This window comes from Neovison vison, chromosome 6 (genome assembly GCF_020171115.1).
Source record: "Neovison vison isolate M4711 chromosome 6, ASM_NN_V1, whole genome shotgun sequence".
NCBI lineage: Eukaryota > Metazoa > Chordata > Mammalia > Carnivora > Mustelidae > Neogale > Neogale vison.
The window spans coordinates 931,593-943,733 of NC_058096.1; the positions used below are offsets into that span (position 1 = coordinate 931,593).

Here is a 12,141-nt window from a genome sequence, read left to right on the forward strand (position 1 = left end):
TTTAACAGATAGAGAGAGAGAGGGAGAACACAAGCAGGGGTAGCAGCAGCAGAGGGAGAGAGAGAAGTAGGCTCCCAGCTGAGCAGGGAATCCAATGTAGGGGCCAATCCCAGGACCCCGGGATCATGACCTGAGCCGAAGGCAGACGCTTAATTGTCTGAGCCACCCAGGCGCCCCCTCAGTCATAGTTTAGAGAAAAAAAAACATAAAATCATCTAAATAGGTAAAGAAAATCATTTGTTAACATTCAAACTCTATTAATGTTTTTTTTTAAATCTTTTACCGAACTATTAGCAGAGGAGACAGACCATCTTTAACCTAATGAAAGGAATCTACCAAAAAACAATAGCAAACTTCGTATTTAAGGCTCTAAAAGTATTACCTTCAAAGTGTAAAACAGTATTAGCATAGCCTTATCAAAATTTCTATGCAACTTTGTCTAGTGTCCAAACAACAGAAATAAGACAAATAATAAATAGGCTTAAAGGCTAGGAAGGAAGAAATGAAATTATCATTATTTACATGGAGAAATCAGAAACAGATCCACATATCTGTAAAGTTTTGTGTTTCAAAGGAAGCACTGCAGATCATTGGGGTAAGGATGGTATTCAATGAATAGTGATAAAGCCGGTACAATGGGTTATGCATTTGGAAAAGTTCTAAAATTGTATCTCTACCTCACACCTCACACAAAAATAAGTCCCAAGTAGAATATAAAAAACAAATATCCAATTTTTTAAAGATGAGGATATCCTATAACCTTGGGGTAACAAAGAATTTCTTAAATAAAACTCAATAACCACAAGGAACCATAAGGAAAAGATTGATAAATGCAACTGCATTAAAATGAAACATCGGTTCGTCAAAACAGCATTTTTAAAAGGCTAAAAAAAAAATAGGGCACAAATAGAATCCAGAATATATAAATGACTTCTAAAAAGCTATAAAAAGGACAACCCAGGTGACAAATGGACAAACAATACATGAAAACAATTTACAGAAGAGGAAACCCATGTGGCCACTAAATGGATAAAAAAATCTTCACACTTACTAGTAAGTAACCTAAGTTGACTAACAACAATTAAAACATCTGAAGATACAAGGGACTAGAGAGGCTGTGAAGAAACAAACCCTTGGAAAAGACTTTGACAACAGCTCTGAGGCTGGAATTGGCCCAGTCTGTGAGCCCCGCAATCGCACTGGTGCATGCGGACCTGAGAGTGTCCAGCCCAGAAGAAAGGTGAGCCAGCGGGAAGCGGCAGTAAGCAACGGTAGAGACTAAACAGGCTGCTAGGTTAAAGACTTCAGGTGAGAGTTAGGCCAGGTAAGAGTATCAAATGCCAGTCTTGCCAGGAGATGAAACTAAGGATAAGAACCATGATCACCTGAGGCCACCTCCCCCGCAACAGCAGCTAAATCATTTTGTGTTCTACTGCCTATCTGATCAGGTTATTTCCTCTTCAAACTTTGCAAGCTAAAACTTTTGAGAGCAGCCCCAATTTGTATCAGGTTCCCATGGCTGCTCTAACAAACATCCACAAATTTAGTGGCTTAACACAATAGAAACTAATTATCTTTCAGTCCTGGAGATCAGAATTCATACACAAGGTCTTACTGGGCTAGAATCAAGGTGTAGACAAGGCTGTGTTCCCTTCTAGAGGCTCTGGTGAGTATCCATTTTCTCACCTTTTCCTGCTTCTAGAGGCTGCCCACATTCCTTGGCTTGTAACCCCTCCCATCTTCTAAGCCAACAGTGACAGGTGCTCTTCCTCACTTCCCATCACTCTGACACTAGCTCTTCAGCCTCCCTCTTCCATATTTAAGGACCATCATGATGAGTTTGGGCCCACCCAGGGAAATCCAGAATCTTGTTTTAAAATCGGCTGATTAGCAACTTTCATTCCAACTACTACCTTAAATTCTCTTTGCCCATTGAACATAACATAGTCACAGGTTCTGGGGATTTAGGATGTGGACAGCTTTGGGAGGCCATTATTCTGCCTGCCACACCATCTCCAGTTGACTCTCCCCCACACCTCCTGAATTCTAACACTTTCACGATGCCCTCCACACCCTCACCAACACAAACCTCTGTTCTCCAGTCACATCAACCCTCTGGTCTTTCTGTAATTAATTTTACACCCATGCATGCCCACGTACAATTACAATTCACCCTTCAGGTCTCAACCCAAGGCCACCTCCTCTCTGAAGCCTTTCCTGAGTCCCAGCCTAAATGAATTACCTCGCTTCAACAAACCAACGCAACTTTCTGTGTATCCCAACTGCAGCACTTAGTGTGGCCCCTGTAACCATCACTTCACAAGTCCTTTTGTCAGTCCAAAGTGGAGTCCTTCCATGAAAAATACTGTGTCTCCTTCCCCCAGTGAGTTTTCAAATCATAGCACAGGGCCAGGCAAAGAGTGGGCACTCAGAGAGTATTTCTGAAGCTTGGAGGAGGCAGAAAGAAGCTGCCCCGGGTTTCCCTCAACAAAACAGGTTAGTCTTTCACAGAATAATAGGAGTTAAGTGTACAGCTGGTGGGGGCAAAGAATTAGCTCAGATGCTCAAAGCCAAACACCTTACAAATCACTGCTTAGTTTGATGCACAATTTACAATTACGTGGAAGAGTCGCGGTACCCATTATTTCTTAATGCTAACCTGTGGGCCAATTCTAAAAGAACAAATAAAATTAACCTCAAGAGAATAAGGAATTTGTCTAAAGTGACTTACTAAGATTTCCTCAAAATTAAAGAAAAGAGACTAGATGGTGCTCCAACATGGCCAGAATGCCTGGCAACTGACAGCGGCCCAACAGCCCTGCCACGCACACAGAGGGTTGCAGTCCTCTCTGGGAAAGCTGGAAAGCACCCCATGGGTGTGAGAGGCGCTGCAAATGACCTTGTTTATGGAAAAACAAACCGCCTCTATGTACAAATATGTGTATATATTACAACAAAGGGTACATTTTTAAGAGGGTGGTTGTTAAGAAACAGGATCGCACTTAATCTCAATGGTTTGTTACTTGATGGCCACACTCCAGCAAGAAAATTCCCACATGCTGAGAAGACTAAGTAGCGGGAAAGGGAATGTTGAGTCGACACCATTATCCATGTGACAAAAAGAGACAACACACGGCTGGAGTTTTTAAAAGATAAGCTTCCATTCAGACTCAACAGAACCTCCCTGTTCGACTGTTCGACTTTTTTTTAATGTGTAAATTTTGAAAATGATTTTTTTATTTTAAATTCAATTAGTCAACACACATTTGTTACCTGGGTTGACCTTTTCATAGCTTTTTAGGAGTCACTTACACATTCCCTGGGACGCGTTCAACAACTCGCCAGCCCCGTGTGACACGCAGAGCTCATCGCCGCCCGCGGACGGACTCCCAGGCCGCGCCACGCGGGCAAGGAAACCGGAGACGAAGAAACCACCGCAGGGCGCGTTCAGCACCATGGACAGGGCGGACGCGAGCGGCTTGCGGGAGTCCCGGCCACCAGGACCCTGAGCTCGGGGGAGCCCGGCGGCCTCCCAGTCCACCGTTTTCGTGGTAATGCCTGGGATGGGGCTGATTCCAACACATTAGAAGGTATTTTTCTTTGTTTTGGCCCAAAGGACCAGCCTTCGCTAAAGGGATGTACATTCCCGTTTACCAAGATCTGCTTCGGTGATCACCGCCACAGTGGAGCCCTGAGGTCTCCAGAAACAGGAATGACTTGGCCAGGGACACGTGGCAGCCAGTCCGGGAACCGGCCCCACGGCCGGGAATGAAACCTTCAAAGTGAAACACAGCATCCAGCCTTGAACGCGAAGTTGTTTCGCAGACCTCACAAGCCGCCCCCCAACAACAGGAGAAACACAACTTTCTTTTAAACGTCTGGCAAAATGAGCCACGTGTTGACATTTTCACATAATTACCTAAAAACTATGACCACAACGGTGTCTCTTTTCCCCAGCCCTGAGTATCAATAAAGACATGCGAAAAGTGGTGCCCTGAGGTCCAGCGGCATCAGTGACCAGCACTGGCCACAGCGGCACCAGCCACGAAGCCCGAACCCCCTCGGCGCCCGGTCCGTCCGGCTACAAGGCTCCTCCTCCTCCTCCCGCCAGGCTTTGCCGAAACCGGGCGGCACCGAGCACGGGCTGAGAAAGCGGCGAAGCCCGGCGCGTCCCGGAACACCTGCGGTGACCGTGCGGCGTCCCCGCTCAAGTGACAGCCCACAGCGCGGGCCACAGCGGCGCCGGAGGACGTCCGTGGGAGGTGGGTCTCCGGCGGGTGTCCGAGTGCGGGACGCCGCCCGCAGCCAGCGGCTCGGCTCGCGGCTCCGGCTCCTGCGCGCCGCCCCTCCCCCGCCCCCCGGCGCAGCTGTCCTGCGAACAGTCTCTTTGGCCCGAAACGCGTGTCTCAGACGAGGGAAGGAGACGCGCTGCGGCGGGGCAAGAAGGCTGGGGGTCCCCCTCCGCAGGCACGCACCCCACGCGCTTCCCCGGCCGCGACCCGAGGAGCAGCACTCCGCCCCGAACGCCCCGACGGACGGCGACGGCCCGCGCCACCGGGCAGCCCGCACTGCGGGGTCCGCCTCCGTCCCGCCTGCGGGGCTCCGGCCGAGCCGGCCGCCCGTCCCCCCCCGCAGGGTCGCGCGCGGTCCCCCACGCACCGCAGCGCGCCGCGACCCGACGTCCACGCCGCCTTGAGAACAGGCGGGAAGGGGGAGCCGACCCGAGCCGCGGAGGACCGGGCTCCGTTGACCCCCGGCTCGAGACGCGAGGGACACACTTCAGAGCGGGAAGAAGGCGCGGGAGGGGAGCCCAGGCGCGTCCCCACGGCCGTCGCGGGGCGGGACCCTCGCGGGGCGAAGCCGGACCCTCACCGGGCGGGACCCTCGCGGGGGCGGCGCGCGAGAGCTCGGCCCGCACACGTGCACGCAGGGCCCGGAGGTCGCCGCCCCGCCCGCCCCGCCCGCCCCGCCCCTGCGCCGCGGAGGCTCCCCCACCCCCCCGCCGGCGCGACCCCGACCCCCACCCGAGGCGGCAGGTGTCCGCCGACCAGCACGACCCGCCCCCCCTCCGCTCCCCGCAGCGCCGCCCGCGCCGCCAACTTCGGAGCTGGGGGTCGGGGACGGCGCCCGCCGGCTGACCCGCGAGCCCGCGCGGCCCGGGGACGGAGGACGGCCGGGACCCAGGCTCCCCCCGCCCCGGCCCCGCGACCCCCGCCCCGCGGCCGCCGCCAACTTGCCGCGGCCCCAGCGGGTCTCCCGGGCCCTCGCGCTCGGCCGGCGCCACACGGGCGCCCCCCGCTCCGGAGCCCCGCGGGCAAAGTTAGCGGCCGCCGCCCGCCCCGGCCCGCGCCCTCGCTCGGGCGCCCGCTGCGACCCCCGGCCCTGCCCCCGACCCCGACCCCGACCCCGGGCCCCGACCCCGGCGCGACCCCCCGGACCCGGGCCAGGACCCCCGCCCCCGGCCCCGCGGGCGACCGCTCACCTGTCTGCGGATGAGGGCGTACCCGCCGGCGGGCCAGGCCGGAGCCCGGGGTGGGGCCGCGCTGGGGGGAGGGAGAGCGGGTGACGACGGGGCGGTCGAGGCGGCGGCGGAGCCTGAGGCGACCGAGTCTGAGGCGACTGAGGCGGCGGTAGGTGCTCCTCGCGCTCCAGCCAAGGCGCTGCGCGCTGCGCGGGCCCGCCCCCGCTGCGCTGCTGACCAATCCCACGCCGCCCGCCGCCGCTGGCCCCGCCCCCCGCCCAAGGACTGGGCCTCGCGAAAGCGGGCGCGGCGGGCCAATCGAACGGGGGAACGGCGACGGATGAGGCCAATCGGAGCCCGAGAAGCTCTCTGGAAAGAAACCAATTAGCGTCGCGGGGAGGTGGGGGGCGGTGCTGAGGCGGGGCCAATGGTGATGGGGGCGTGACGGAAGTTAGGGCGGGGTCTTGGTGCGCGAGTCACTGGTCGCGGGCGGGGCCACGAGCTTGTCACAGGGCAGGGGCGGTGCCAGGCTTGAGGGGAGCCCAAGGTGGGGCGGAGCCATAAGTGAAAGGGGCGGGTCTCCTGTGAAAGGCTCATGGGGGCGGGGCCAGTGGGCGGGCCCCAGAACTGGGGCGAGACCACAAATGGGGTACGGCAAGAGGCGGGCAAGAGGCTGGCGAGTAGCCGGAGGCGTGGCCTGGGGCGCTCCGTAATTCGTGGAGGCGAGGCGGGACCACTATGGGGCGGGGAGGGGACGGGTCTCTGGCTAAGGGCGTGGCCTGGGGCGGTTTCTGGGCGTGGCAGAGGCGAGCCCAGGGAAGGAACGGGGATGTGGAGGGGAGAAGGGTAGGTCCCTGGAGCGTGGGGGGGTGTGGTCTGGGCGGGGGCTGTTAGGCTGGGGGCGGGGACAAAGGTGGGAGTGGGAAGGGCGGGTCCCTAGAGGGAAAGGGGTGGGGCGTTGGCCTGGGCGCGTCCGGGGGCTAAGGGAGGGGGGCGGGGAGGGGAGAGGGAAGGTGAGGGCGGTAACTTGCTATGGGCGTGGCCTGTGGCGCGCACGGGTCACTAGCCCCGGGAACCGCCTGGTTGGTCTCGGGCGTGGGACCCGCCCAGTAGACCCGGACTGGGGCCTGCACCCTCCGCGGCTGGCGCCCTCCCCTTCCTCGGCCCGCAGGTCTGGGACGCCCTAGGCGGGCGTCCCATAGCAGTCTGCGTAGCGGGCAGTCTCCGCGCCAGCGGGCCAGCTCCGGAGACCCCGCCCCTCTCGGGTCGCCGGCCCAGCCCAGGTCACCCCGCGGGGGGCGAGCCGGCCCAGCATCTGTCCCGGCTCCTCAGCAGGTGCCCCTGCTTTCCTGCCCGCCGCGGAAGGCGCGTGCTAGTCTGTGGGTCTGGACGCCCGGGAGCCGCTGCACCTGTGCGCCAACGTTTGCAGGTGCTTGGGTCAACACACCTGCCCGCAGGTGACCCAGGAAGGTGACCAAGACCGCCTGAAGAGCTACTGGGCTGTCCTCAGGGGACACAAGGCCTCGCCTATTTCTGTTTTATTATCCTTTCTTCCATACCTCCTGGCCTTCCTTGGGCTTTGTTTGTATTTAGGGTCACTTTGGAGCAACTGAACCCTGTGTCTCTTCTGTACATTTGGGGCCTATTCTTAGCAAAGATCGTTTCTTCCAGTGCGGCATCACATGGCACCAGACGGGTCACAGACAGCACAGTGAGCTCCAATGGCCAGGAGTGACCCATGAGGCAGCCAGGCCTTCAGGGGTCCCAGGACTCCCTACCCCGCACCCCTCCGGAAGCCATGGGAGGGAACTCGGCCTCGCTCAGCCTTCTTCGGCCTCCTTAGCACCAGGAGGGGTCAGCTGGCTGCCAGGGAAGACACTGGGATGGGCCTGGGAATGCAGCTGGGACACTGGGTGCCCCTATTGGTACTGTTTGCCCCAGGCCAGGGCAAGAGGCATTCCTCCGGCTTCTCCTCTGTGAACCCTACTCCTTCGTGGGCCACTGGAAGCCTACCCACATATGACCGCTTCTTTTTGTAGGATCTTCACCCCAGTACACAATGGACCCCTCAGGCATTCAGAGACAGGCAAGGCTCGGTGACACTCAGACACAGGGCAGCAGTCCATGCAGGCATGGCGAGGGGGACGGTCAGGAAGATCTGTGCCTCATTTGTCTTCACATGTCACTTGTGTATTCTAAGACAGCCTTTTAAAAAGAAAGGGCCCCGACTTCAAGTTGAGGGACCGTGGGTGGGGTCCACCTAGAAGCGCAGTAGCACTGGGGACAGCAAGAATACAAACAGCATCTGGGTCATGAGCCCTTCCAAAGAAGGGGGTCAGAGAGGCAAGGGCCACCCCAGCAGTGTGGACAGCTGCTGTCACTTGGAGCGGAGAGACATGCTTAACCATGTGCTCCAGGAGGACAGCTCTGTGGGTAGGAAAGGGGATGCAGAGGAGCAGAGGGGAGGCCCTGGCTGGGTCTCACGTCAGTGGAGTGGGGGGGGGCATGGTGCTGGGAAGAGAGCAAGAGCGTCCCTCAGGACGCGCACCCAGAGACCAGGGCTGCAAGGACTTACCACATCCTGACTGCGCAGCTCTAGCTGGTCCCCTCACCTTGACTCTGTGGGCAGAGACCCAGGGTCCCCGCTCCCAAGGCCAGAGTGTGCAGTGGTGGGGGGAGCCCAGGCAGAGCGCCCCAGTCCACCCCCGAGATTACAGGCTGCCAGCCTCCCACTTCCCCAGCCTCTCCAGGGGCTCTCGTCCCCTCAGCTGCCTTCGTTGCCTCCTGAAAGACACAGTTAGTCATTAGGGAATTAATGATAGTGTTTTCGGGACAGCATGTTGGACCCTAACAACTTTCAATTATTTCCAGTTCCTGCCAGCCCTGGGAGGAAGAAAGCAGCTCCTCTCGAGCTCCCGCCCTTGACACACAAGACAATCCACGTCTGCCGGCGTGTTGTCATATGTCAGCAGGTCTCTGAGAGCCAAACAGCAGAGCCCCGCAGCTGGGCCAGCCGGAGCCGGCCTGCGCCCCCGCCGGCCCCGAAGCAGGAGCCGCCGGCCCCAAATTCCCCACACGCTGTGTGCCCTGCACTCCCCCCTCTGTGCATGCGCCGCTCACCACCCTCCCAGACGCTGTCACCGCGGCCCTTCCCGTGAGAAGTGCACCCAGGGGCCCGCATTTATAAATAACCCCATGGTGTCTTGTTGGGAGATGCAGGGAGCAGGGAGACAAGGAGCCTTGTAATTATCATCTGCCTGCAATGATGTCAGATCAAGCCCTGGGAAGCCTCCGAGGGCCCAGCCCTCCTGACTGTCACACACATCCCCACCAGCAGAGAGTCGGGGCTGGCCTCGCTATCTTCGGCCGGAGCATGGCGGGTGGGGGGCTAACAGGGCTGGGAACAGAGCTGCGCAGAAAGCAACGGCCCTGTGGCCGACTGTGTCTGGGTCTTCCGGGTGTGACCGGACGTGGCACCCGGCACCCGGCACCCGCAGCTACAGAGGCCCCCTCCCCTGCTCCGGAGAGAGGTCTGGAGCCCTGGACCTGGGTCTGGTGTGGAGGGTGGGGCATCTGTGGGCCTTCGGGGAGACTTGGCCTCCAGCCTGGGCCTGCTTTCTGCAAAGAGAACTCTCATTGTCATCTCAGCCACCCCTTGCGTTCAGCCTAAAACACAAGGTCGCAGTTTACCTGGTGACAAGTCGGCAGCCTAGAGAACCAGCATTGTTGCTAAAACCCCCTTCATGAAACGCCGAGGCAGGCCCGCACCCCTGGGGTCTGGCCCCCAGAGCTGCCCCTGCCTTGTCAGAAAGCACGGCCCCGGGAGCGCGGGGCTGGGTCAGCTGAGCTCGGAGATTCTGTGATGGCCACAGCGATGGAATGAAAACTGGAAAGCAAGTAAACCAGTGCAGGCAGCAGCTGCCCCGGCCAGGGAAGTACGCCCACGGCTGCAGATGTAGGTTCCTCCCCTGTGACGCGGGGTCACCTGGCTCTGCACCTGGCCTTTCCCACCTGGTCGCTGAAGCACCTGATGGCTCTTTCACCAGGCGAGGCAATCACAGGGCTCCTCTTGTGTCCGCTTGCTGAAGGAGCCGCTCCTGACGGGTCACTGGCCGTGTCCTTGGCCCATGACTGGGGGTGAGGGTGGGAGGTGGTGGGGTTGCACCGGCGTGGAGGCAAAGCTTTAGCCAGCCAGGCTTCGGGCTTCGGAGGACCCCGCCTGGATGACGGTGACGCTGGGAACGTGTCCCAGGAGAGGCGAGCGTGCACGGAGCGTCCCAGACAGATGTTTGGGAAGGAGAGGGAGGGAGGGAGAAGCAAGCATGTTAACAGGGCCGCAGCCCGCTGGGACTCACCGACGCTCTCTCCTTTGCCCCGCTGCAACGTTCCCCTGAGCTGGGTCACCTTCCAGCCAGGCACACCCTGACAACAGCCAGCAGACTGCCCTGTGGGGATGAGGGGCTGGGGGAGAGCAAACCCTGTTCTTATGGTGGACACAGAACGTCATCCCCGTGCTGGGAAGTTGGGCTCGGCCCGCGTGGCAGCCATGGCTCTGTGCCCGAAGGTTAAACAGGCTGGGGGTGAGCAGGAGCCCTGCTTCCACCAGCTTTCTTGGGGGGCTCCCTGCTTTTAGCCTGTAACAAGCATGGTTGTACCCCATGGCCTGCTGGTGGATGGGGGCCCGGGATTCGTGCGAGTGTGTTATCACCCCGGGGAACTGGAGTCGGTGGCCTATGTCCTCTCGGCCCTTCTCATGAAACAGCAAGTGAGTCACCCGCCCTTGACTGCCTCTCCCAGTTCAGACCGCAGGCTCCGGGGCCGATGCACCACTGCCAGCAGCAGGGAGAGAGAGCCGGGGCCCGAGCCAGAGAGGGGGACGGGGCCTGAGCCAGAGATCCAGAGCCAAAGAGAGACAGAGAGAGGCAGACAGAGAGAGCTGGGAAGGGAGAGCCAGAGGGGCGGATGGAGGTGGAACAGAGAAGGAGAGACAAGAAAGGGAAGGAGACAGAGAGAGAGAGAGAGAGACTGGCTGCTCCTTGCATGGGCTCCCGGCTGGGTCTCCGCGACCCAGGCCCCCCACCCACAGCCAGCAGAGCACTGCACACGTACACCTTTTCATCTGCAAGGTCTCTAGTGTTTTCTGTGAGGAAGAGGAAGAGAGGTATGGCCTTCCTTCTCTCACGGGAGCACCAGTGAGAGCGGCAGCAGAAATCCCACTCTTCCCACGGTGCCTCCGCAGAAGGCTCTGGACTGAGAACTGTCTGTGTTCCACGGACACCCCACCTTCCCGCCCTGCACACCCACTCGGCAGCAGGAAGAGGCTGGAAGGGTGGAGCAGAGCTTCGAAGCCCTGAGCTGACGGGGGAGCCCTTGGGCCGCGTGGCTGGGTGCCGGGGTGCTGTGGGCACCTGGCTTTGCCATGTGGGCCAAACTCTCCTCAGTGGACTTCAGCAGAGGCTGTGTTTCAGTGAGGGTCATGGGCAAGTTTCCTGTTGACATAAAAAAACCTTGGATTAACGGCAGTGGACACGGATTTGCACACATAGAACGTTCATGCAGTGGCACGTGTGGGAGGGCAGGCGCGGCCCAGCCCTTCTCAGACCTCATCTCCTTAGGACCCAGGTTCTCTTGGGGCTTCCTCCGTGGCGCCCTTGGGCAACCACAGGGTCTTTCTGCTTCAGCGGTCGGTCGGTCGAGTCTGCCGCTGGCAAAGACCTCTGCTGAGAACCTTAAGGGGAAATTCAAGAATGTACGTGTTGAGAGCCATTAAAATGTAAATTGTGGGGCTCTCTGAGGGCTGTCCGTGGCCCCTCTCCAATGACCCCTTCCACCTCGGGGCAGCCCCCACCACCACATGCTACCCTGGGCAGCCGGGAAGCTGAGGAGTTTGCAGACCCAGGAGCAAAGGCAGCAAAGCAAATGGTCAAGCTCTGGGCGCAGCACCTGCCACACACACACCCCCCATGCCAAGAAGGGGAGCCGGGGGCCTTACACTAGCAAAATGGGAGCAGGAGCACCTCAGGGTGTTATACATGCAGCTTCCTTCCTTCCCAGACCCGACATCCAGACCAGCCCGAGGTCAGTCCCTCCCGTGTGACACGCCTGGTGACCCAGCTCCCTCAGAGACAGATGGTCCCTCCCCCGCATCTCTGTTGCCAGTTCCTGCTCAACCACCGAGGGTGGAGGGGGAGGCGTCTCTGCTCAGACCTTCCCACGTCCAGTGCCAGCCGCTGCCCAGGACAGGGGCAAGTCCAAGAGGATGGCCGCAGCGCTGCCTCGCCCCCCAGCACAAGCGGTGCCAATGGCACCTTCCCTCACCCACAGAGCCACAGAGCCAGCCCCGTCCGTCTTTGTCCGGAAGGCCCTAGAAGGAGCCGGTTACACTTGCCGCGCTGCAGGGAACCTCGTATCAAGGGCTTGCGAACTGCTCAGAGCCGGGCTGGAGAGACGGTGGGTCTCGGTGGTAGACTCTGTACAGGGACGGGGGCCAGGCGTGCGAAGTGTTGTCATCGTCATTCTCTGTCCCTCGGCCCTGGGATGCGGAGCCGCCAGGACGCCACACTGAGCTTGAGAGGGGGCCGCGCCACGGCACAGAACCGCGGTGGAGAAGCCGCAGACCCGCCCGGTTGTCCGCCCTGGGCTGTCGGACCGGCCGAGTCCCACAGCCGCCGAACCTCCCC

The 12,141-nt window shown here is 59.4% G+C and overlaps 1 protein-coding gene across 10 annotated transcripts in view; it reads right to left on the reverse strand.

Annotated features, from left to right (window-relative positions):
- PCBP3 (poly(rC) binding protein 3) overlaps window positions 1–5,635 on the reverse strand; it is a 247,388-nt gene extending 241,753 nt beyond the window's left edge. For 6 of the 10 annotated variants that reach the window (XM_044250769.1, XM_044250780.1, XM_044250778.1 and 3 more), the window contains exon 1: window positions 5,483–5,634. The gene's annotated coding sequence lies outside the window, so the exon portion shown is untranslated. Of the gene's footprint in view, window positions 1–5,482 lie in introns of all 10 variants that reach the window. The other 4 variants (XM_044250779.1, XM_044250774.1, XM_044250773.1 and 1 more) reach the window with 2 other exon arrangements.
- Between the last annotated feature and the right edge of the window lie 6,506 nt (window positions 5,636–12,141).